Genomic DNA, 27,120 nt, shown 5'->3' with positions numbered 1-27,120 from the left:
TTGGGTCGGGATGCGGCAAGTTCTGGAGTACAAGTACTATTGCTCGAATAATGTTGGGGCTCATAGCCTTTGTAGTATCCAGTGCATTCAGCTGTTTCTTGATATCACATGGGGTGAATCGAATTGGCTAAAGACTGGCATCTGTGATGCTGGGGTCATCCGCAGGAGGCCGAGATTAATCATCCTCTTGGCACTTCTGGCTGAAGATTGTTGTGAATGTTTCAGCCTTATTTTCATGCTGATGTTCTGGGCTCCTCCATCTTTGAGGATGGGGATATTTGTGGAGCCTCTTCCTCCAATGAGTTGTTTAATTGTCCACCACTATTCACGACTGGATATGGCAGGACTGCAGAGTTTAGATCTGATCCGTTGGTTGTGGAATCTCTTAGCCCTGTATATTGCATGTTACTTGTGCAGTCTGTCATCCAAGTAGTCTGGTTGGAAGGGCCTGGTTTAGCACACTAGGCTAAATCGCTGGCTTAGACCAAGGCAGGCCAGCAGCACGGTTCAATTCCCATACCAGCCTCCCCGAACAGGCGCCGGAATGTGGCGACTAGGGGCTTTTCACAGTAACTTCATTTGAAGCCTACTTGTGACAATAAGCATTTTTCATTTTTTCATAGTCCTGTGTTGTCGCTTCACCAGGTTGACACCTCATTTTTAGGTATATCTTGTTCTGCCCCTGGCATGCTCTCCTGCACTCTTCATTGCAGTGTGAGATGAATGTTAGAATTTTGTGCTGTTAATTTCAAAGTCATGCCTTTCAATAATGATTATTGTTACCTCAGCAAGAAGTAGCTTAAATACTTTTTTTAAATATGCATTCACTCTGCTGCATGAATTGAAGGTTAATGAAAGTCTACAAGAGCCTGAAAGTTGTGTAACTCTGGGTGTTGTCAAGTACACCAGGTTCTAAAGAACGTTAATCATTAATTTTTCAATAGGAAATAAGGAACGTTGACCGTAAAGAGCAGGTAAAGTGAAGATAGGTTGACTCCAGCAGACCAGAATTTGGCTCCACAATACAACCTGACATATTAGATCGATGTGGTTTCTAAGAAAATGAAAGACGTACGAACAGTTCCATGGAAGGAGATCACATTTTTACCTAGTTTGTGAGTTGAGTCCCAATACGTAAGCTGGTGAGTAACAAATACAAAAAAGCTCCTGAGGTAAAATATATCCAGTGCAAGTTTCCTTTGTAGATACGTTTGTGCTACATTGTAGAATCATTCTTTTAACATCTCCCAAATTATATAAGTTTGAAGTAAGACCTGTAAGATTAATTATGAAAAGGTTTTTTTAAAAAAATATTTTTATTCTCCCCCTTTTTCACATTTTCTCCTGAATTTACACCCACCAACAATAAACAATAATCAGCAACAAATATATCAATCCCCATAACAATAACAATGATCCCATCCTCCCACCAACCCCAAACATCAGTCCGCATGTTTACATAAACAAATGACAAAAAGGAATCCGGGATTACCCATAGTCACCCTGAATACAGACAGCCCCCATCCCCCCCCAACCCTCCCACCCATCCCCCCTACTAATGTTCGAAGTTATCCAGCTCTTGAAAGTGCATAATGAATAATGCCCATGACTTGTAGAACCCCTCCGTCCTTCCCCTCAGTTCAAACTTACCCTTCTCAAGAGTCGAGAATTCCAACAGGTTCCCCGCCACGCCAGGGCACAGGGTTAAACTAATAATGCCCTGCGATGGGCCAAAATAGAATCTCCAATTCAGTGTCAGCATTAGGGAATACAAAGTGATGTTGAAGATTTGCTCTGGCTGTTATGTGCAGCAATATTGTAAATATTGTTTTAACAAGAATGTTAACCTGTGCTCACGGCAAATGGTGTCAGTGTTTTACAATGTTACTATGTCCTATCGACAGAAAGTTTCTTCCCCCTACGATGCCTATCATTGGAACATTGCGCATTCTGTTAGCTCTGTTTTTTTTACTGTAAACAATAAGTTATTATTGTACAGTTCCTTTGATGCAATAAAACATCCCATGGCACCTCATAGGAGCATTATAAAAGAAAATATGACAGACACCAAGCGGCACGTTAGCCTGAGAAGATAGGTTTTAAGGAATGTCTTAAAGGCAAAATGTGAGGCATGAGAGGTTTAGGGAGGGTATTCTGGAGCTTGGAGCTCAGACAACTGAAGGCATCCATCAATAGTGGATGGATTGGAATCATGGAGTTCAAAAGGCCAGAATGAGAGCAGCTCAGATATCTCTCAGAGGGGTGTGAGACTGGAGAAGTTTACAGAGGGAGGGAAGGGGAAAGCCCATGGAGGGATTTGTAAATAAGGAACAGAAATTTAAATTCAAGATGTTGCTTGACTGAGAGCCAATGCAGTTCAGTGAGCAGGGGTGATAGGTGAACAGGATCTGGTGGGTGTTAAGACCGGGCCAGCAACGCTTTGGATGATCTCACGTTTCTGGAGGTAGAATGTGAGAGACCAGCCAGGGGTGTACCGGAATAGTCAAGTCTGGAGTAACAAAGGCATGTCCAAAAGATGTGCAAGTTAGGTGGACTAGCCATGCTGAAATTGCCCCTTAAGTGTCCAAAGATGTGCAGGTTCGGTAGGGTTTTGGGGATAGGGCTCATGAGTGGGCCTAGGTAGAGTGGTCTTTCAGAAGGTTGGTGCAGACTCAATGGGCTGAATGGCCTCCTTCTGCACTATAGGGATTCTATAGAATGAGGGTTTCAGCATCAGATGAGCTGAGACAGGGGAAAAGGCAAGCAATTTTATGGAGATTGAAATAGATACTAAATGAAAACGTCCTAATGAAAATATGGTAGCGACTATACATTTATACACACGAGTATGAATTACTATCAAACACCAATGAAGAACCACGCAGCATCATCGTAACCCTTGTTCATCTGTCGAATTCGCTTCTCGAGGCAAAATCAGATGTGTGAATGTTGAATGTTGAATTTTATAGGCGCCACAGCCCAGTATACAGTCCAAAGTCTTTCAAACATAATCTAATTGTGTCATTTTGATTTCCTACGTTTAAAATTCTCCTCCCTTCATGACAGCCACGACCACTGGCTGTGCCTCAAGCTGCCTAAAGCCTCGCACTCTGGACTTCACTGGCTAAACTCCTGTGAACCTCACTTTTCTCCTTAAAATCTACTTATTTTGCATCTCCGAATAGCTTTCTTTAATCTAGAATGCGAATCATAGTAACTTTAAGCAGAAGCTGTAAATATCTTTCTTAAATTATGTTGTTTGAGATGAAACAAATTCATAATAAGAAAATCTGAGCAATGGGGGCAGTGACTACATTCACAAAGTGGCTGTATATAGATTAAAGACTTAAAGGGTGGAATTGTCCCAAAATTTGGTCAAGCGCCACTCTTGTCACCAAAACTGATGTGACTCCCACCAGCCCTGGCAGCACGATCCGGACTGCCATTTTTAGGCACTATGAAATAAATATTCCCCACGTGGAAAACGATGGGGCGGGGTTCTCCGGGAATTGGCGGGGCGGGCAGAAGTGGCGTAGTGGAGTGGCGGGAACCACTCCGGCGTCAGGCCGCCCCAAAGGTTTGGAATCCTCCGCACCTTCAGGGACGAGGCCGGTACTGGAGTGGTTTGCACCCCGCCGGCTGGCGTGGAAGGCCTTTGGCGTCCCTGCGTATGTGCTGTGCACACACGTGCCAAGTATAATTGACATCTGACCCAGGCGCCCCGCCGGCCGGCGCGGGTCCGCGTATGCGCGGGGGCGTCACCGTCTGCTGACATCATCCCCGCGCATGCGCAGGGGGGTTCACCTTCGCGCCGGCCATTGCGGAGGCTTACACGGCCGGCGCATAGGAACAGAGTGCCCCCATGTCACAGGCCCGCCCGCGGATCGGTGGGTCCCGACCGCGGGCCAGGCCACCCTGGGGGCATGTCCTGGGGCCAGACTCCCCAAGAACCCCGGAGCCCGCCCGCGGCGCTAGGTCCCGCCGGTAAGGGCCCACCTCCAATCTACGCCGGCGGGAGCGGCATAGAATGTGCGGGACTTCGGCCCATCGCGGGCCGGATAACCGTCGGGGGGGTCGTTGCTAGCGGCCGCTGAACGGCATGGCGTGATTCCGGCCCCCTCCAATTCTCCGGCGATTCTCCGAACCAGCGGGGGGGGGGGGGGGGGGGGGGGTCAGAGAATCCCGCCCAATGTGTCTGAAGCGCAAAGCGTCTGATTAGTCCACTCCGGGCGGTCATTTGAGCACTTCAATGCAGGGGGCATTTAAGCGGCTCCACCGCACTTGCTCCCATTCAAGCCAGGTGAATGGCAGCGAGGAAAACAGCTCCTCGATTCACGGAGTGGGCTCTCACCCGTATGCTGGATGCTATGGAGGAGAGATGGGCAACAATGTACCCTCGTGAAGGCAGGAGATCCTCCAGCAAGATAAAACATCCTGCCTGGAAATTGGTCGTGGCACTGGTCAGTGCCAGCAGGCTGCACAAGACGACAGGGGTGTAATGTTGCAAGAAGATGAATGATCTTTTACCAGGGTAAATGCTGCCTGGATCCTCTCTGCAATCCACCTTGCCATCGCCCCTCAACCCCACATGCTGCCAACTCGCAATGCCCCAGCACCTGACCTCCCACAAGCTTCTTCACACCCCCCAGCACTCTTCTTCAGAATTCCTCCCTGCGTATCTGCTGTGCACATACATGCCAAGTATAACTGACATCTGACCCAGGTGGCCAGCTCAGATCATCTCCATTGGTGTTCCTGCAGGATAAGCTTCAATGGCCACGAGAAGACAGGTGTTGAGAAGCCTGAGCTGAAGGCCCTGACTCCTTTCGAGGAGAGAGTGCTGAATCTCTCAGGGGAGGAGCAAGAGCGATGTTGAGATGCTCTTCAGGCCTATGTTGAGAGCGATGTGGGCCTACGAGAGAAATGTGAGAAGCTACTGCACCTTCATCCAGGTGACCAATCTGTGTGTAGTACGAACCCTTGACCTGGCCATGTCCCTTACCTTGCAGAAACATCATCCGAATAGCCTGGCCTGTCAACCAGCAGTGTCACTTGTCACATCCTCAGAGGGGATGTCGGAGGAGGACACCGAAGAAATTCATGGCTGTCACCAACACCGTCCACCATCCCAGTGACACACACCTAGGTGGCCAATCTTAGCAGGCAGGCATCTGGGTCACTATCTGGTGAGCACCTCTCTGTTTCTGATGCACATCAGGTGGAGGCAGGAAATGTCCCAGGGATAGGACAGTCGGAGGTCTGTTAGATCCCAGGACTCAGCTGTGCCCCAGCCAGGTGCCATGCCTCTGGACATGTTTTCCCCTCAGCTGCATGAGAGGCACAGCAGAGCGGGAATGCCAGAAAGGGGTGTCAGTGACACTCTTGTGACTGCAAGGCTGAATGGAGGAGTCCCACAGCCTTCTGTCGCAGGAGATGGTGCCGGCAATGCATGGCACCCAGGCCAATACTGCAAGGATAGCGCCCTCAGTGCAAAGCCGGGGGGAAAGAGGTCAGATCTATGACAGGAGAACTCCATAGCGTGGCTGAGTCCCTGAGGACCATGGCCTCAAACATATGGTTCAGACAATGGTGGGCCACCAGGACTAGCAGTTCGAGATGATGTTGAGGCTTCTGGATCTCACTCCAGTTGCCCTTCCAGCCCATGGAGTAATTCAAGGGCACACGGGCACCCGGAGGGAGAAGAATCCGCTGGAGCACATGCTCGGGTCTTCCACCGAGGAGACCCTGGGAGTGCCCAGCAAATCTAGCAGTTGAGGGACATTGTCACTGGAAATATATTAAATATTATTGTTGCTCACCAACGTAACGCCTCAGAATCACCTCCTCCCAGCACTACTGCTTCTCCCCTTTGGGAGGCAGGTGTTCTCAGTCGGCCTCCATGTCCACCACATGATTACGCCCTCTCAGTGCGAATGTTTCAATCGCACTTAGGCATGATTCAGTGCACCCTAGACCCTTGTCCTTAATCCCCCTCTGGAGCAAAGGGGCAAAGGGATGTAGGGCGGAACCTCACTCAGACTCGAGCAGGGGAGTTAGAGCGCCAGCAGCAGACAGACAGGAGTCAGGCATAAGCAGTGGTTGAGGAGCATTACAGACCATTCCTCACTGCAAGTCATCATCACCCTCCTGCAGTGACCGGGCAACAGACACGCAGGGACTCCCCTGCCCCGAACTCTGCTTATCGCTATCTCGGCCACAATCGAGTCACAATGTCCTGGGGGAAGGGGGTGGGTGGGGAGGTCATGCTGTCAGCCAGCAAGCTAGTCTTTCTCTCAGGGCAGGAGCAAGACCGGACCTATTTTGAGACCAATGTGGGCCTATGAGAGAAAAGTGGGAAGCTACTGCACTTTCATCCAGGTGACCAATCTGTGTGTAGTACGAACCCTTGAACTGGCCATGTACTAATACCATGTCCCTTACCTTGCAGAAACATCACCCGGACAGCCTGGCCTGTCCACCAGCAGTGTCCCACCGCCCACCCTTGTCACAACCTCGGAGGAGATGTTGCAGGAGGTGATGAGCGTATCTCTAGCCCTCCTGCCCATTTGCACCCTCGCCCCTGTCAGGCCTCCATCCTCAGGCTCCTCAGCAGGCTTTTCCACAGTGTCCTCATGGGAAAGTCCTACTTGTCCGACGGCACGTTCCTCTCCTTGAAGTCATCCTCAGGAAACTCCTCGCCCCAATGCAACACCAGGTTGTGGAGGGAACAGCAGGCCACGACAATGCGGGAGACCATCTGGGCTATTTTAGGGCCCCAGTGAACCCGTCAATGCAACAGAATGCATCTTGAACAGGTCAATGCACCGATCGATGACAGCTCAGGTCACTCACTGAGCTTCATTCTACCTGGGGTCCACAAAGGGAAGAGGAGCCACCCCTGTAGCCTGGAAGATTCCAGGGACCTGTGGCTAGCCAAGGATGTAGCTGTCTTGCACAGTTCAAACAAAATGGGCACACATGTGCAAGCAACGCATTTGATGGTTTCAGACCAGCTGGAAATTGAGGGAATGAAACCCTTTCTGGTTAATTAAGGGAATTCACTGATGTCACGAGGCACGGAGAGTAACATAGGTGCAGTTAATCATCCTCTGCACCTGAGGCAGACCAGTTATGCGTCCAAAGCCCATAACCCTCTTATCCGGCCGGACCTGGGCCAGGTCACAGTGAATGTAGTCCAGAGCCCGTGCATACAGTGTATCCCTCACCTCACGGATACACTTATGGGTGGATGCCTGTGAAATACTACAGAGGGCCCCCGCCGAGCTCTGGAAGGACCCTGTGTTATAGAAGTTGAGGGCGTCCGTAACCTTAATGACCACAGGGAGCGGATATCGTCCACCTCCACGTGGCACCAAGTCTGCAAGGCATGGCACAGGTGCCACACTGCCTCTTTTATAAGGTGGAGTCTTCAACATCAGGTGACGTTGGACAGCTCCATGAAGGACACACAAGTCCAGTAGACCCTTCTTCAGTTCGTTCGGGCCTCCTGTATGGCTACTGCTACCTCTGGCCCTGATCCTGTCCTGCGGCCCCTGGTCTTGCTCTGTAGGGTCTTCTCCCAGAGCCATTACACATTGCTGCTGGAGTTGGTGTTCCTCTAGCACATTGATTAGTAGGATGGCCAGCTCTACTGGCTCCATGCCGATATAAATCGGAATCCTGCGAGATATGAGAGAGAGTGAGTCAGGTTGGTGTCGCAGATGTTGACACCATTATCTCCCCTGATCCATTGGCCTTCCAGACCTGTAAGCAGCCAGTCCCAGAACTTCGCTGGCATGATCACACATTAACAGCTCCATTGTGCTCCAATTTCCAGACCATGACTGATCCCGGCCTATGCCCTCGGCCACTTAAACTAAACTGCCGCCTTCCATCTGGGTTTCACCTCCCTTAAGCTCACTACCACTGGGGGCTCTTACAGAAGGCTCGGCTCACGTGCTCCCTCATCCTGCCTGTTGAAGGTCAACTGGATGGTTATGTCCATCTTGCTGGATCCTGACTGGCAGGAGTTTGGGTCCTGGAAGAGAAGTGACCCCATTGCCTCTAAATCCCGTGCCTCTAAGCTTTAAACTCTGAACGCTGAGAATTAATCCCATTTCTCGACTTTGAGACTGTGGGGAGCTGACATTGCGAATGGTTAACTCTTGAGGCCAATGTCACGAGCATGAGTCTCAGAAATGTTAGAGGGCACTGTTTTGTTACCTGTGAGGTAGGTAACAGGTGCTACTCAAACCTTGGTTAGTGATGAGGTCTTCTGAATCTTGATGAAGAAGACTTAAACTCATCCAGTAGTAACAAAAGGCTTATTGAGTAACTATAAGAATAATTGCATGAGTTTTTCTACTTTAACTTTGATACTAGTGATCAGGTTAACAAGATCTAACTATGGTAACTATACGTAACTCCACTAGCCATCTGAACTAGTCTGCTATTGCCCTGGTCACAGTGCACCCAAGAGAGAGAGAGAGAGAGAGACCCAATGTGGTTGCCTTTTTATACCTTGTTGGTCCGGCCCTCTGTGATCATGTGGTGCTACTGATTACACATTATCCCCTTGTGTACATGCACAGATAGAGATTACTACATCCCCCTTTTTTTGTGTTACATATTTTCTGTATGTTGTAAAGAAAATTGAACAAACATAATGGATGCAGTTTGCAAATGCATTATATAAAATCAATGAGTTAGTCCGTCAAATGTGAATACATTTAGTCTCTTAGACTGTTTTTCGCTTGTGTGAAATAGGTCGACAAATGATGTTATGTACAAGTTGTGATGATCTTGATGATTATACAAAGCCAATTAATATTTATGAGTCCAATCTTAATTTTAAAAATTATGAGTCCAAACTTAATGAATTTGTTCGGTTGAGTTACTTTCTTCTTCTGTTGTTGAAGTAGTGATGTTGATGTCGTTATTTCTTTGTGAACGTCGTCAGTGTTCCATCAAGTCATCTTGAGGTGTTCGAATGGTCGAATCACTTTGTTGTCTGATTTAGACTTTCTTTTTTTTCCTATACTTGTGGTAGCGATTTTGTGTTACACCGTTGCCTGACCTGGACTTTTTCCTGTGCTTGCGATGTTGATCTAGTGTGTCATCTGCCTTGAAAGCTGGTGTGCTTGCTTGTTCTGGAGCAGATGTGAATTTGTGAGATTCTTTATTATGCCTTGGCATGTTTCTGGTCTTGTCATTGTTTCGCAGTGTGCTGTGGCATTGTCCTTCATGTGCAGAGTTGTACCATGTTGTACAGGTCGTTGTTTCATTGTCGTTGTTTCTGTCGTATCTGTCTTTGTTGCCGTTATTTTTGTCGTTTCTGTCTTGGTCGTTTTCGTTGTCGTTCTTGTTGTTGTGCACATATAGAGATCACTACAGGCACAGTTGCTTTTTGCTTCAGGGAGAGCCAGAGCTAATAGGCACCCTTCCTATTCAGGCTGCATAATGTAGAGATCTCACTGCTGCCCAGTGGTCTCTGTCCCTTTGGACTCCCTGGTGGTGCTCAATGGAGACAGTGGTGCTCACATCCTAATGCCCTCTTGGATGTCATGGCGCCTAAATCACGTTTTTAAAAAGCAGTAAACATTCACGCCAGCCTGACGTCATGCCTGGTGGATGAGATGATCCGATGTGGGCTGAAGATGCGACATTAACCCCGCTACGTAGAAGGTAATGGATTTGAATTCATGTTAATCAGTTCCGTGCCCTTCCCGGGCATGAATCTGATCCCATCATCGGGGAGGACCTGGGAAGCTCACGTTCCAAAATCTCGCCGGGGCAAATCCTATTTATGGCCTCTAGTAATATTTAGTGGCCATGACGGGATTTGCCCATGGCCAATAGGACCGGTAAATCACGACCCAATTTCTATTTTAAAATCCTTCGGCATAAACCATTGCCTAAGTAAAAATAAAATGAAGTTTTTCTTAGAAGCCACTGGATTACATTCTGAAGATGCTCAAAAGCATAGACACTAAGAGGCTAGTTTCCCTGGCTGGAAAATTTAAAATGCAGGAGCACAGATTCAGGATAAAGTGCTAATCATTTAGGACAGAGATGAGGAGAAATTTCTTCACTCAGGTTATCAACCTTTGGAATTCTCTACCCCAGAGGCTAGTGGATGCTTCATCATTGAATATACTTAAGGCCACAATAGACAGATTTTTGGTCTCTCTGGGAACCAAAGGGTATGGGCAGGAAAGTGGAATTGAGGTAGAAGGTTAGCCATGATTGTGTTAAATGGTGGAGCAGGCTCAAAGTACCACGTGGCCCACTCCTCCTAATTCTTATGTTCTTATCTCGTTACATCGAGCCAAGGTCAAAGAGTTTTCCCAAATTAATGTGGTGAAGAATGAAAAAAATGAGCCTTCCCCCTGTGTACACAGTGGGAACAGGGCCATCACATTCTGCAGGTAATATGGATTTAGTCGGGTTAGGAATTGTCCATCTGCAGGGGTGTGTCTGTGAACAAACACGCTGACTTATATTTACAGTACATGGTGTCAGAGGTTTTGGCAGGAAGTCAGCGATTGCTCAAACTTAATAAAGCAGGAATAGTGGTGATTGTGACATTCTTTCGTGACTCAGAGTTTCTTCATTGTTTTGATTTGTTATGTTCGATGACCATTGCTGCATAAATGTCAGTTCTCTCTTTATGGCAGTAAATATGAACGTTCATTATTCTAACTGACAGTGACTAGTTCCGACCCTCTATGTATTGATGATTCGTCAATCTGATTGATTAAGGAGACACGTGATTGCTTGTCCAATTCCTACAGGTCTCGATGCCCTGCAGAAGGTGACGTGCATTGTGGATGGGTTGCTGAAGCAATTTGCCATGCACACATCCCCAAAGAAAGTCAATGACCAAATGTAAACCTAATGTATGGCAGGTATCACTTGTTAACTGCTGACCACAAAACCCAACTCATCTCTACTTAGGCGCATTTATTACTTTTGAAATGTGTTGTACACTTAGAGTGTAATAATTACAATTTTTTTAAAAAGTGGTTCCTTGTCAGCTGGGATGTTAAATCCAGGTTCGATTCCCGGCTTGGGTCACTGTCTGTGCGGAGCATGCACATTCTCCCCGTGTCTGCGTGGGTTTCCTCCGGGTGCTCCCGTTTCCTCCCACAAGTCCCGAAAGATATGCTGTTAGATGATTTGGACATTCTGAATTCTCCCTCTTTGTACCCGAACAGGCACCGAAGTGTGGTGACTCGGGTCTTTTCACAGTAACTTCATTGCAGTGTTAATGTAAGCCTCCTTGTGACACTAATGAAGATTAAATCATTACATTTTTTCAAAAGTCTCAAACCCAACCCTTAACCTGCCTCCAACATGTCCGCTTCCAGTTTAAACGGAAGAAGGTGGAGAGGTGGGGCGTGGGTGTGTGTTTGCTGGGCCAATAACCAATCTGCTTCCAGGAGGTACATTAAAAATTATAAAGAGGCTGTGTGCTATATTTCTAACCCGTCCTCTGGACTGAACCCTAGTCAGGTGATCAGCCAAGGCTCTAGGAGACTGCAATTAGCTATAACTCCTCCTAATTGCAACTGATCATAATGCTTCAGGTGATAATTCTTCATTGTCTTTTGCCAGTCAGGTTGGGCTTAATTGTTGTGGAGGTGGTGGGGCTGGAAAATGCAGTGAGCCATTCAAACGTCCATTAACTTCGGTGGGAGAGGAAAATCCAACTGTTGTGTTGCACTAACAGTGACCAAGTCACTTAATTACAAGAGGAAGACTATCAGAGTCAGATCAAACGGTGAAAGAATAATTTACAAAAGCAATTACCACAAACAATATTGGTACAAAAACAATAAGAACATAAGGAAACAATCAGCCCAATAAGCCTGTTCCTTCTACAAATCACAGATACATCCAATCTAACTCCCATGCCTCCGACCACATCAGTTAACCTCCTGAAGAGAAGCTACCCTCCCTGGTAGGACAATGGACCAGCATAATCGATGTGTATTATCTGTCATGGTTGTGTCAGTCAATCCCGCCGGTGGAATGGTTGTAATGGTGGAGTGTTCCGCAGTCCTACTTTCTCTTCAATTTGAGAATCTATCCCGGCTGCCAAAACTAACTGTGTAACAGTTCCTTCATCCTCACCACACCAGGATGTCCATCATGCAGTTGGTCAAGGATTCTACTACTAAGCAGGGAGGAATAATCACACAGATTCCCCAGAATGGAACTCCATTCCGCACTGCCAACTCAAGTCTTCTTGTGATGTAGGGCTTGAGTTCTGGATTTTTCCGATGAATGGCTGACAGACTTCTTTTTGGACCAAGCCCATCACCTTCCCCATTTCTGGATGGGTTCTTGTATATTTTTGAATTTGAGGTGAAGTCGCAGGCACACTATCCATAAGCGAGAAATACAAAATATTGATGAAATGTTCTTTCGGGTCATGCTTGACCTGTAACAGCAATTGTGACAAAGCATCAGCATTTGAATGCTGCTCTGACTTGATATTGGATATCGTACATGTGCGTTGACAATATCAATGACCATCCTTTTCATCTACTAGCTGGCAAAGAAGATATACCTTTATATGGCCCAAAGATTGTGGCCAAGGCGATGATCTATCTAAAGAGTAAAATGACGTACATAAAGGTAATGGTGGAACCTTCTTATACTGAAAATGATGCTCAAAGCTTTTCTTTACCTGAGCGTATGTCTTTACTGCGCTAGTAAGAGTTTGTGAAGAAAATGTTATCAGTCGTTCCTCTCCTGAAGGCCCAATGTGCAAGACTAATGCACCAAACCCATAGGGTGAGGCATTGCAAGCAAGTTGCAACTTCAGTTTGGGATCATAATGAAACAACAGTTCTGACTTCTGCAAAGGCTTATTTTACATCCTTGTATGCACTTTTGTATTCTTCTTTTTCTTTATAAATTTAGAGTACCAATTCATTTTTTCCAATTAAGGGGCAATTTAGCGTGGCCAGTCCATCTGCCTGCACATCTTTGGGTTGAGGGGACGAAGCCCACGCAAACACGGGGAGAATGTGCAAACTCCACACGGACAGTGACCCAGAACCGGGATCGAATCTGGGAACTCTTGCCGTGAGGCAGCAATGCTAACCACTGCGCCATCGTGCTGCCCACTTTTGTATTCTGCTGACCACTGCCATGCCTTGTTGGCATATACCAAAGAGTGTATAAGATTTAATTGTATTGCTAAATTCGGCACAAATTTACCATAATAATTGAGTCTCGCTCGGGAACTTAATGTTACAGGAATCCCAGGAGCATCCGGCAATCGCGAGAGCAGTGTCCGGAGAGCGAAGCCTAGCGACCTGTAAGTGTTTAAATTGAGCGTCACGTGAATCTTCTGCAGATGGCAGACTTTCAAAAGAGAGAGCAGCTCCTGATTGGTTCTCTATAAATCAGGTGACTCATGTCCTTAACCCTTTCATTTCTAGGCTCATCGGAGTAGATTCTGAGTTACATTTTGTCAGGTAAGAGGTTTTTTTTTCTTCTCACACTTACTAGTGGGTAGTAAGCTAGATTTCATATGTTATACCAACCTGTCGTAACCAGGAAACCTATTTGGGGACCTATTCGTGAAAGCAGCAGCAGTAAATTTTTATTAAGGGTCTACCTAGCATTTAGTTTTTAATCTAACAACCAACAGAGGGAGAGAGACTGGGACATCTGCTGTTCATAATATATATAAATGACTTGGAAGAAAACTTAGCTGGTCTGTTTAGCAAGTTTGCGGATGATACTAAGATTGCAGGAGTTGCGGATAGTGATGAAGATTGTCAGAGAATACAGCAGGATATAGGCTGCAAAATTGGGCGGAGAAATGGCTGATGAAATTTAACCCAAGCAAATGTGAGGTGATGCATTTTGGTAGATCCAATTCAGGTGGGAGCTATAAAATAAATGGCAGAACCATCAGGTGCATAGACATACATGGGGATCTAGGCGTGCAGGTCCACAGATCCGTAAAAGTGGCAGCACAGGTGGAAATGGTGGTAAAGAAAGCATATGGCATATTTGCCTTCATCAGATGGGACATTGAGTAAAAAAGTTTGCACATGATGTTAGTTATATAGAACGTTGGTAAAGCCACATTTGGAATACTGTGTCCATTTCTGGTCACCACACTACCAGAAGGACTTGATGGCTTTGGAGAGAGTGCAGAAAAGGTTTACCAGGATGTCGCCTGATATGGAGGGTATTAGCCATGAGGAGAGATTGAATAAACTGGGATTGTTCTCGCTAGATAGACGGAGGCTGAGGGGTGACCTGATAGAAGTTTATAAAATTATGAGGGGTACAGATAGGGTGAACAGTTGGAGGCTTTGTCCCATGGCGTAAATGACAATTACAAGGGGGCACACGTTCAAGGTGAGGGGGGACAGGTTCAGTGGAGATGTGCGGGGGATGTTTTTTGCACAGAGGATGGTGATGGCCTGGAATGCACTGCCAAGTGAGGTGGTTGAGGCAGATACATTAGCAACCTTTAAGACTTATCGAGATAGACATATGAACAGACGGGGTCTAGAAGGTTACAGGCGGTTGGTCTAGATAGGCACAGGCTTGGAGGGCCAAAGGGCCTGTTCCTGTGCTGTTCTGTTGTTTGTTCATTTTGTTCTTTGTAATTGATGAATCCTAAAAACGACCTTAATTGTGGCACATTTCGAGGACGTGGTGTTCCTAAGATTGCTGAATTTTCTTTGGATTCTTGTAGAAGCCACCTTTGTCGATTATATGACCTAGGTAATTTATGGTGACTTGAAAAAGTCACATAGGAACATAGGAATTAAAAGCAGAAGTAGGCCATTCAACCCTTCGAGCCTGGTCCGCCATTCAATCAGATCATGGCTGATCTCTTTGTGGTCACAAATCCACCTCCCCACCTGTTCCTCATATCCCATTAATCTTTTTTTTTTAAAATCAGAAATATATCTATATCCTTCTTGAAATCATTTAATGATTCAGACTCCACCGCACTATGGGCCAGCGAGTTCCACAAATTCACCACCCTCTGCGAGAAGTAGTTCCTCCTCATCTCAGTTTTAAACCGACCGCCTCTCAACCTATCTCTGTGACCTCGCGTTCACACTTTTCTTTTTTAACTCTCAGAGTAGATTCCAAATTCTGCCAAGTGTTTCTTTTCACTGGAATCATTGATGAATATGTGGGGAGGCAGTGGCGTACTGCTATTGTCGTTGGAACTGCTAATCCAGAGAGCCAGGGTAATGCTCTGGTGACAAGGTTTGAATCCCACCATATCAGATGGTGAAATTTGAATTTGATAAAAATAAAATCTGGAATTAAACGTCTACTGAAACCATTGTCGATTGTTGTAAATGCCCAACTGGTTCACTAATGTCGTCCTTACCTGGTCTGGCCTACATGTGATTCCAGATCCACAGCAATGTGGCTGGCTCCTAAATGCCCTCAGAGATGGGCAATAAATGCTGGGCCCAGCTAGCGACGCCCTCATCCCATGAACAAATGAAAGAAAAGTCATTTAAATCAAATAAATAGCACTCCATTCAACCCAGTTAGAATTTGATCCATCGATCTTTGAAAAAGTGCGGGCACAGACGTTATTCTGAAAGGAAGTCTTCTGTAATGAAACAAACTTTTGTGCATCAGTATGGTGAGTAGTGGCTGTGATTCGACAGCCACACTAATCTGAAGATGAGCCTGTGAAAGATCAATTTTACTGAATTTCTGTGCCCCAGAAAGTCAATCAGTGGCAGTGGATAATGATCTGCGCACAATACTGGGTTAATAGTAGTTTTAAAATCTTCACAAATTCTCACAGAGCTATGGCGTTTTAATACAGGAACAATTGTTCCTAATCATTTGTTCATTGACTCCTGTTCATATTCATCTTTCTAATTCTTCTTCAACTTTAGTCCTGATGACGTATGATACAGTTCTATCATTGAGACATTTGACTGTGCTGTCTTGCTTAATTTTTAGGGAACTCCCGTCATAGAACCTAATGAATCTTTGAACATCTTCTCATACTTCATCAGAGGTTGTTGCAAAGTTGCTCTTTGAGTTCACTGTTTGATTTACTGCTTCCCAGTTAAGTCTAATCTTAGCCATATGTGCTGTGCCAAATGGAGCAGGAAAGTTTCCACAGACACCGTGAAGAGGCAACTTCGCTGTCTATTGGCTTCTACTTTCACCATAATACATTCTTTTAATGGTATCTTCAATGTATATCCTTACGATCACATTTGATGGTTTTAAATGCAGAAGCTTCTGCATTCTGCAAAATGATAAATTGTCTCAGGTATTAACGATATTGCTGCACCCGTGTCCACTTGCATTTTAATTTCATGTCTTTCCAATTTTTTGATATGTCCAAAACTGTTGCTGATCACCCTGCGTTGACAAGACTCCTAGCTTCAGTTCCTGCTGCAGTGAGTGATCTTGAGCTTTATCCACTAATTGGTAGACGCAACTAGATTGTTTACCTGTGTTTATTTGTTTGCACAATTGGATTGGATTGGATTTGTTTATTGTCACGTGTACCGAGGTACAGTGAAAAGTATTTTTCTGCGAGCAGCTCAACAGATCATTAAGTACATGAGAAGAAAAGGGAATAAAAGAAAATACATAATAGGGCAACACAACATATACAATGTAACTACATAAGCACGAGCATCGGATGAAGCATACAGGGGGTAGTGTTAATGAGGTCAGTCCATAAGAGGGTCATTTAGGAGTCTGGTGACAGTGGGGAAGAAGCTGTTTTTGAGTCTGTTCGTGCGTGTTTTCAGACTTCTGTATTTCCTGCCCGATGGAAGAAGTTGGAAGAGTGAGTAAGCCGGGTGGGAGGGATCTTTGATTATACTGCCCGCTTTCCCCAGGCAGTGGGAGGTGTAGATGGAGTCAATGGATGGGAGGCAGGTTCGTGTGATGGACTGGGCGCTGTTCACGACTCTCTGAAGTTTCTTGCGGTCCTGGGCCGAGCAGTTGCCATACCAGGCTGTGATGCAGCCTGATAGGATGCTTTCTATGGTGCATCTGTAAAAGTTGGTAAGAGTCAATGTGGACATGCCGAATTTCCTTAGTTTCCTGAGGAAGTATAGGCGCTGTTGTGATTTCTTGGTGGTAGCGTCAACGTGGGTGGACCAGGACAGATTTTTGGAGATGTGCACCCCTAGGAATTTGAAACTGCTAATCATCTCCACCTTGGCCCCGTTGATCCTGACAGGGTGTGTACAGTACTTTGCTTCCTGAAGTCAATTACCAGCTCTTTAGTTTTGCTGGCATTGAGGGAGAGATTGTTGTCGCTACACCACTCCACTAGGTTATTTATCTCCCTCCTGTATTCGGACTCATCGTTATTCGAGATCCGGCCCACTATGGTCGTATCGTCAGCAAACTTGTAGATGGAGTTGGAACCAAGTTTTGCCACGCAGTCGTGTGTGTACAGGGAGTAGAGTAGGGGGCTAAGTACGCAGCCTTGCGGGGCACCAGTGTTGAGGACTATTGTGGAGGAGGTGTTGTTGTTCATTCTTACTGATTGTGGTCTGTTGGTCAGAAAATCGAGGATCCAGTTGCAGAGTGGGGAGCCAAGTCCTAGGTTTTGGAGCTTTGATATGAGCTTGGCTGGGATTATGGTGTTGAAGGCGGAGCTGTAGTCAATAAATAGGAGTCTAATGTAGGAGTCCTTGTTTTCGAGATGCTCTACGGATGAGTGTAGGGCCAGGGAAATGGTGTCTGATGTGGACTGGTTGCAGCGGTATGCGAATTGCAGTGGATCAAGGTGTTCTGGGAGTATGGAGGTGATGCGCTTCATGATCAACCTCTCAAAGCACTTTAATACGACTGAAATCAGGGCCACTGGTCGGTAGTCATTAAGGCATGTTGCCTGATTCTTCTTTGGTACCGGTATGATGGTGGTCTCCTTGAAGCAGGTGGGGACCTCGGAGTGGTCCAGGTTAAAGATGTCCGTGAATACCTCTGCCTACTGGTCCGCGCAGGCTCTGAGTGCACGACCAGGGATCCCGTCTGGGCCCGTCGCCTTCCGAGGGTTCACTTTCAGGAAGGCCAATCTGACTTCGGAAACTGTGATGGTGGGTATGGGTGAATTATGGGCTGCTGGGGCACTCGCCAGCAGATTGTTGGTTACCTGCTTGGTTACCTTGGGGTAAGAGAAGTTTTCTGAGCCCAACATTCCTTGGCAATATGGCACATAATGCCACAGTTCTTATATGTCGTCAATTTACTCCAGCATTCCCTGCTGAGAGCCCAACCTGTGTGCATCGGTGACATGGCTGTCTCTTTGCGGGGCAGCACGGTGGCGCAGTGGATTAGCCCTGTGGCCTCACGGCGCCGAGGTCCGAGGTTCGATCCCGGCTCTGGGTCACTGTCCATGTGGAGTTTGCACATTCTCCCCATGTTTGCGTGGGTTTCATTCCCACAACCCAAAGATGTGCAGGGTAGGTCGATTAGCCACGCAAAATTGCCCGTTAATTGGAAAAAATGAATTGGGTACTCCAGATTTATAATTTTTATAAATGGTTGTCTCTTTGCAGGTTTGTTCCTTGTGGTTCCATTTTGTGGATGCTCCAGCCCCCTATCTGTGAAGCTTCTCTAGTTGCTAGCTCCATAGATGCAGCAACTCCCACAGCAGCTTTTGGAGTGAAATCACTTGCAGTAAACAGCTTCTACTGAACAGTTTCACTGATGAGTCCACAAACCAGTCCACAGAGTGTTATCTACCAAATTCGCAACATTTAGCTAACCTTCTTAAGAATGCTACAAACTGTAAAATACTTTCACTTTCTTCCTGACTAAGGCGGTGGAACCAAAATCTTTCTGCAATCAATAACGGTCCAGGAGAGGAATGCCCCTCTAAGATTTTCATTAATTCAATGTGGGACTCATCTGGTGTTGCTCGATGAACTAAATTCTGCAGCAGCATTAAAGTTTTACAGCCTACAGAGCTGAGAAGTATTGCAATCTTTAGGTCCTCCGGTGTGTGATTTATTATGAGAAATAATTGGAATCTTTCCTCATAAGAATTCCATGCCTCATAATCCACATCAAGTTCATCAACGGCGCCTGTTTTTCCTGCCATTTCCGGATCCCGGCTCCTAGGGTCCACACTTCAAACGACTTCCTCCCTTCCATTTTTATGGAAAGTATGGCACAAACAATCCCCTTTAAACAGCAACTAGAATTTTTTTTTCCATTTCGTCGGACTTCCGTTCGACTTTTCCTTCAAGTAATGGCGCATGCAGAGCCAGCAGCCCAGACCCCGTTCACTTGAATGCAGGCGGCACGGTAGCATAGTGGTTAGCACTGTGCTTCACAGCTCCAGGGTCCCAGGTTCTATTCCCGGCTTGGTTCACTGTCTGTGCGGAGTCTGCACGTTCTCCCAGTGGCTGCGTGGGTTTCCTCCGGGTGCTCCCGTTTCCTCCCACATGTCCCGAAAGACGTGCTGTTAGGTAGTTTGGACATTCTGAATTCTCCCTCTGTGTATCCGAACAGATGCCGGAATGTGACGACTAGGGGCTTTTCACAGTTAGCTTTATTGCAGTGTTAATGTAAGCCTACTTGTGGCAATAAAAATTATTATTACTATTATTTTCCCCGACTCACAGTTTAAACCTTCACAACCGGTGGAAGTGCTTCGCCTGACGTCTGTGTGTGCGAGAGTCCGGTCCCAAGCATCTTCTGTTGATCCTGATGCCGTCTCATTGTCTAGTTTCTTTTAGTGATTTTTTTTTCCCCTGCCTCGATCATTGTCACCAGTTTTCTCTCTTGTTATATTTCTTGGTTGCCACAAGGAGAAAAGTTATGAAGGTGCCCACACTGTAGGTCCTTGTAAAACACAATGAGGGTGTTGCTCATACACTCAAAGATGGTGATCTGCCCAAAGGCCGTGCAAACACTCTACTGACATCACTACACATCACGTGATGCTAAACCAGTGGAAACGTATTCTTGATACACAACTTAAACCTATATCTATTCGGCTCATTTTCTGAATAAAACCTAATCAACTCAAGCTCAGCTACTTTCATTAGCTGTCTGATTCACATATCCAGCGCTGGGCAACAAACTGTAAATGCATTTATAAATCAAATGAGCAAAATTTAACATTCCCTTTATTCACATTTCCTAAATGTAGAGCATATGACTGTTTTACTTTTGAGCACAAGATAAATATTCCCCCCCCCCCATGGAGATTGAAGCTTAACTTTTGCTCAATCTTCCCATCATGAGGATTAAACTTTTACCAAATCTTTCCCGCATGGGGATTAAAGCTTGACTTTAATCTTGCTTGAAGGACTGCAGGACGACTAACACAATTGTTGTGCAGGTGGGAGAATGAACCAACAATCTCATCTGTTACCTGCGTGTGCTAATTCTGTGATTTGTCACAATCATGTGGTCAGACAAGCAAAATAATCATGTAGGTATCCAGCTATGTATTAATGTTACATCACACACGGAGAGTCAGCTATGATATAAACTCCCACCCACAGATGGTGTTCAGCTATTTCTGCCTTTATTTATACTTCTTTTCTTGCATTGTTTAACAATGTGGGACAAGTGTTTGGCCGACTAGTTTTCGAGCTAATGAAGAGAGTACTTCATAGCAACATGCCTAACAGCTGTGACATATGCCCACGAATGATAGTTCAACTTAACTATCAATTAACTTGGCGGCGGGGGGGGGGGGGGGGGGGTCAGTTAGGCAAGAGCCAATCTAAAAATACTCAGCCAAGTAATAGGAAATGGCTAAGGACAGTGACATTTATTTGTTTACAGAGGTTTAGAGAGATATGCCCAAAAAGGAGTGTGCTTTATTCTGGTCGCATTTGCGCAGATACGTACAGATTTGTTTGCATTTAATTCCCCACAGGAATTAATTATCTTATTTACGTTTATAAGTGGGCAACATCCAGACTATGACACTAGTATTCCTGGGAAGTGTCATGGCTGAATTGGCTGAATAAGGAGCTTAAATTTGCTGCAGGCAAAATCCAAACTCTTAACCTTTTGAAAGCATCATCAACTGGGAATGACTCAAGTATGATGCAGTCAGGTTTTCACAAGACAGGAAGGTCTACATTCGTATTTGGTTTTACTCACAGTAATTATTTTGAAACTGAAATAAGCCTGATAGTACACAGTCTATATTTTTAGTTTTTTTTTAGTTTTCCACTTACTGTAAGATTATGAACTAGCAGCAATTTGGAGGAAAGTTAACTTTGTAATCTTAGCATACATTAGTGAAGGAGATAAAAGAGGAAAAAAGAACAGACATTGGCCGGGATTCCCCATTGCCCTCCTCTGCGATCGGGAATCCTGATCGGGCAGAGAACGGAGCGTCCACCGAAAGACGGGTTCCCGTTGCGATATCCTGATCCCCGCTGGTGTCCTCAGCATGCTACCCACCCGGCGGGAGAATGCAAATCACCGGTTTCAATTTCAATTTGATTCATGCATTGGTGCAAGCTTGCCCAAGCATGGCCCTGACGCGGTGGACACAGAGGAGGGTCAAGATGATCAGTGCATAATTGAGATAGCCTACAAAGTCCACCAGAAGGCCCCTCCTTCCCTCCACATTACAAATCCTGCCCACCCCCCACTGACAAGTAGGGGCAATCCGCTCCCCCACAATGGGAATTACAGTTCACCCCCCTCGCAGCACCCACTCATATGGGTGACCCAACCCCCCATTGAGCCCCCATCAGACCCTCCCATCAGAACCCTCCATAAGACCCCCCATTTGACCCTCCATCAGAACCCCCAGCAGAGACCCCCATCAGAACCCTTAGCAGAGACCTCCATCAAAGATCCCAGGAGGAGACCCCTTTTAGAGACCCCCATGTGTCATCCCTGCCTGAAAGCTGAAGAGCAGTCTAGGCAGTAGAGTGAAAAATCATTGTATCTTCACTTACCCTTTTCAGATATCTGTTGCCTCAGACAAAAGTGTTTAAAGCAGCAACTGCTACAAGAGTCAGAGGCTTCTTCAAAAGCCAATTACACTTCAAAGGGTTTCAAATCCCTTGACAGCCTTTGAAATGCAAATCTTCCATTCAGTTTCACACAGCAATACATTACATTAGCCAGTGATTAAAAGTTTTATTACTTCGAGGTGCTTGGTGGATTGTTGATCTATCTTCTCTTCCATGTTTGAATGTATCCCAGAACCCTGCTTTACTGCTAACCATAATGTTTATAAACGCTCTTGCTATGATTAACAGTTCCTCACCACGCCAAAAGCAGCTAGTGCTTTCAACAAAGAACAAAGAAATGTACAGCCCGGGAACAGGCCCTTCGGCCCTCCAAGCCCGTGCCGACCATGCTGCCCGACTAAACTACAATCTTCTACACTTCCTGGGTCCGTATCCCTCTATTCCCATCCTATTCATAGAGTCATAGTCATAGAATTTACAGTGCAGAAGGAGGCCATTCGGCCCATCGTGTCTGCACCGGCTCTTGGAAAGAGCACCCTACCCAAGGTCAACACCTCCGCCCTATCCCCATAACCCAGTAACCCCACCCAACACTAAGGGCAATTTTGGACACTAAGGGCAATTTATCATGGCCAATCCACCTAACCCGCACATCTTTGGACTGTGGGAGGAAACCGGAGCACCCGGTGGAAACCCACGCACACACGGGGAGGATGTGCAGACTCCGCACACACAGTGACCCAAGCCGGACTCGAACCTGGGACCCTGGAGCTGTGAAGCAATTGTGCTATCCACAAGGCTACCGTGCTGCCCTGTATCTTGACAAATCATGTATTTGTCAAGATGCCCCTTAAATGTCACTATCGTTCCTGCTTCCACCACCTCCTCCGGTAACGAGTGCCAGGCACCCACTAACCTCTGCGTAAAACACTTGCCTCGTACATCTACTCTAAACCTTGCCCCTCTCAACTTAAACCTATGCCCCCTAGTAATTGACTCCTCTACCTCGGGGAAAAGCCTCGGACGATCCACTCTGTCTATGCCCCTCATAATTTTGTAGACCTCTATCAGGTCGCCCCTCAACCTCCTTCGTTCCAGTGAGAACAAACCAAGTTTATTCAACCGCTCCTCATAGCTAATTCCCTCCATACCAGGCAACATTCTGGTAAATCTCTTCTGCACCCTCTCTAAAGCCTCCACATCCTTCTGGTAGTGTGGCGACCAGAATTGAACACTATACTCCAAGTGTGGCCTAACTAAGGTTCTACACAGCTGCAACATGACTTGCCAATTCTTATACTCAATGCCCCGGCCAATGAAGGCAAGCATGCCGTATGCCTTCTTGACTACCTTCTCCACCTGTGTTGCCCCTTTCAGTGACCTGTGGACATGTACTCCTAGATCTCTTTGACTTTCAATACTCTTGAGATTTCTACCATTCACTGTATATTCCCTACCTGCATTAGACCTTCCAAAATGCATTACCTCACATTTGTCCGGATTAAACTCCATCTGCCATCTCTCCGCCCAAGTCTCCAAACAATCTAAATCCTGCTGTATCCTCTGACAGTCCTCATCGCTATCCGCAATGGAAGGATGCTTTTCCAATTGGAGGGCTGTGACAAGTGGTGTTCCGCAGGGATAAGTGCTCGGACCTTTGCTATTCACAGTATATATAAATGATTTGGAGGAAAATTTAACTGGTCTGATTAGTAAGCTTGCGGACTACACAAAGGCTGGTGGAATTGCAGATAGCAATGAGGACTGTCAGAGGATACAGCAGGATTTAGATTGTTTGGAGACTTGGGCGGAGAGATGGCAGATGGAGTTTAATCCGGACAAATGTGAGGTAGTACATTTTGGAAGATCTAATACAGGTAGGGAATATACAGTGAATGGTAGAACCCTCAAGGGTATTGACAGTCAGAGAGATCTAGGTGTACAGGTCCACAGGTCACTGAAAGTGGCAACACAGGTGGAGAAGGTAGTCAAGAAGGCATATGGCATGCTTGCCTTCATTGGCCGGGGATTTGAGTATAAAAATTGGCAGTCAGGTTGCAGCTGTATAAAACCTTAGCTAGGCCACACTTGGAGTATTGTGTTCAATTCTGGTCGCCACACTACCAGAAGGATGTGGAGGCTTTGGAGAGGGTGCAGAAGAGATTTACCAGGATGTTGCTTGGTATGGAGAGCATTAACTGTGAGGAGAGGTTGAATAAACTCGGTTTGTTCTCATTGGAACGACGGAGGTTGAGGGGCGACCTGATAGAGGTCTACAAAATTATGAGGGGTACAGGCAGAGTGGATAGTCAGAGGCTTTTTTCCAAGGTAGAGGGGTCAATTACTAGGGGGCATAGGTTTAAGGTGCGAAGGGCAAGGTTTAGAGGAGATGTACGCGGTAAGTTTTTTTAAACGGAGGGTAGTGGGTGCGTGGAACTCGCTGCCGGAGGAGGTGGTGGAAGCAGGGACGATAGTGATGTTTAAAGGGCATCTTGACAAATACATGAATGGGATGGGAATGGAGGGATACAGATCCAGGAAGTGTAGAAGATTTTAGTGTAGACGGGCAGCGTGGTCGGCGCAGGCTTGGAGGGCCGAAGGGCCTGTTCCTGTGCTGTACTTTTCTTTGTTCTTTGTTCTCTTTGAAATTGCAGTAGGCACCGGTTTGATGCCAAATCGGGATGCTTCGGCACCCTGAAAATGACATAAATGCATTGCTCGCCGCGTGGACTAAAAGTACAGTAGGCAGTTAGCGGGTCTGATGCCCGATGCTCCGGGGCCTCCACGATTCACCGCCCCCGATGGGCCGAATTCCACATGGTGGTTAACTTGTGGTTATAAAAATCATGAACCTGGCGTCCTGGGTGCTGAGCGAGAGAGAGGAGGTAGAAATGGCGCGGAGTGACTGCAGGCTGCCAGCCCGGACACCGGCCGTGCTTGCTGTGGCAGGGGAGCCCCTGTCAGGGCCAGGCGAGAGGAGGGGGAGGGCGGACCGAGCAGCCTGAGTGCTCCCCCACGGGTTTGGCTGCATAGTGGATAGTGAAGAATGTTATATAAAATTGCAACAGGATCTTGACCAATTGGGCAGTGGACCGATGAATGACAGATGGAGTTTAATCTGAATAAATGTGAGGTGAAGAAGGCATTCAGCATGCTAGGTTTTATTGGTCAGAATATTGAATACAGGAGTTGGGACTGCTTGTTGAAGTTGTACAAGACATCATAAGACTACACATGGAATACTGTGTTCAGTTCTGGTCACCCTATATAGGTAGGATGTTACTATAAATTCGATGATTTGTCCAATACGGAGGTCACACCTGTGGTTTTTGCTTTTAAACTAATTGATAAATGTCGTGGGATCCTTCGGAGTAACAAAGTTACTTCTAATCGAATCCCATCAGAGTCGCCAGAAAATGTTGCTCTTTTACAATCACAGTGTGTGCTTAACCCGTATGGTGGACAAATAATCACACATGAATTTTGGTTCAATCACAGTTTATTTATTAAACACAAGGTTATATACTTAAGTAATAACCTATTCATGCAGACTATAACTATCACACTTAAACATCCTTAACTTAACTTGCAAATGATGTGGAGGTGACGGCCCTGGACTGGGGTGAGATCAGTAAGAAGTCTTACAACACCAGGTTAAAGTCCAACAAATCTTGTTTAAAATCCAACAACTTGCAAATGATCGACAGGTTTCCTAACTTCTCACGGCTGGAACTCGGGTACGTTGTCTGTACTTGATGGTCGTCCTTCGGTAGATGTCGTGGGTCCTTGAACTTGGCTGATGTCGGCAGCTGTGCTGCAATCGGATGTCAGGCACAAGAGCCGGTCCAAAAGAGAGAGAAAGCAGGCCTGCCTTTTAACCGGCTTGAGTTTCCCCAGCGCCTTTTGTGGGCGGTTTCTGGATCACTGTTAATCAATTCCTCGGGTTCCATCCTCTGATCAGTCACGTCCAATCGGGGCTGCCACATCACTTTGGGGTGGGCACTCAATGGCCAATCCGGAGAGTGCTCTGAGCATGGGCTTGGTGCCGCTTAGTCTGGGAGGTGATGTGATGGACAAGATCATTCCATTGTTCCTTTTCTAGCCTTTAATGGCCCATTTGCAGGTGTGAGTTTCTGCATAGCATTTGAGCTGCAGTCTGCAAATATACAAACTGCAGCTTGTCTGTGTCCCAAGCTTGACCACATTTCCCATCACTCTTTGCGGGAGGGCATTTTAGATGGCCACAATACTTCGCAGATGATCAATTCTTTACCAGGTGTCTCTGATGTATGGGGTTACACCAGCTCATTAACTTTCCAACCTGCCTTTTTAAAAAAAATGTATATTCCTGAATGTTATATTAATTTCAATATTTCTGCCTACACCTGGCTATCCACATCTGAGTTCCCAACAACCTTCATTTCTAACTTCTTGTTTCTAATATTCATATAATTTATTTATATTGTTATGATCAAGTGAAGATGAGTCAAATGGTTTCCTCTCTTTGCATTCTTCACGTTTGACCGTAGCAGGTCATTGTTTGCTTGAAAAGGATACTTGTCAATCCGATGAGTACATATCTGTTTGCATGCTGTGATCATTAAAGCAGCAATAGGTTTTCTTCAGTTTAGCAAGAAAGAGGTCAGCTTTATTATATTTAAAAAGCGCTCAGTAAAATAATAAACTTACACACACATACATGATCTTCACACATGCAACACAAATAGGATAGGTTGGCCAAATTAGTGTCATAAAAAAGGCAAGAGAGTTGTAAAAGTCTTCTCTGGTTTTCAAGAGTGCGCAATGATTTATTCTTGAAATCAACCCTTCCTCTGTCTGTACATTGTAGAAACGAGGTGCTACTTCTTCAAGTACAATGGCTTATCTCGACCAATTGCCTGAATCTTCTACTCTCACAATGTCATTATTACTCAGAGGTGGTAAAGTTCTATCATATACTGCTTTTGTTTTGCTTTAATGTTTTGCATTTCCTGTATTACCACTGCATTCTTCTTTGTAGCCATGATGTGGAGATGCCAGCATTGGACTGGGTGCACAGAGTAAGAAGTCCTACAACACCAAGCTAAAGTCAAACAGGTTTGTTTTGAATCGCTAGCTTTCAGAGCACAGCTCCTTCCTCAGATGAAGGAAGGAGCTGAGGAAGGAGCTG

The 27,120-nt window shown here is 46.0% G+C and overlaps 1 protein-coding gene across 8 annotated transcripts in view; it reads left to right on the top strand.

Moving 5' to 3' along the window:
• The first annotated feature begins 947 nt into the window (after positions 1-947).
• The window catches only part of fam110c (family with sequence similarity 110 member C), a 242,255-nt gene continuing 216,082 nt past the window's right edge, over positions 948-27,120 (top strand). For 4 of the 8 annotated variants that reach the window (XR_011940671.1, XR_011940672.1, XR_011940670.1 and 1 more), the window contains exons 1-3: positions 948-1,142; positions 13,270-13,330; positions 13,455-13,490. The gene's annotated coding sequence lies outside the window, so the exon portion shown is untranslated. Of the gene's footprint in view, positions 1,143-13,269; positions 13,331-13,454; positions 13,491-18,551; positions 19,553-27,120 lie in introns of those variants that run through there. The other 4 variants (XM_072498649.1, XM_072498650.1, XR_011940674.1 and 1 more) reach the window with 3 other exon arrangements.

The sequence above is a fragment of the Scyliorhinus torazame genome, chromosome 4 (assembly GCF_047496885.1).
Source record: "Scyliorhinus torazame isolate Kashiwa2021f chromosome 4, sScyTor2.1, whole genome shotgun sequence".
In the NCBI taxonomy this organism is placed as follows: domain Eukaryota; kingdom Metazoa; phylum Chordata; class Chondrichthyes; order Carcharhiniformes; family Scyliorhinidae; genus Scyliorhinus; species Scyliorhinus torazame.
Note: the sequence above shows the minus strand (reverse complement) of the source record. Positions and strands in the feature narration are given on the sequence as shown.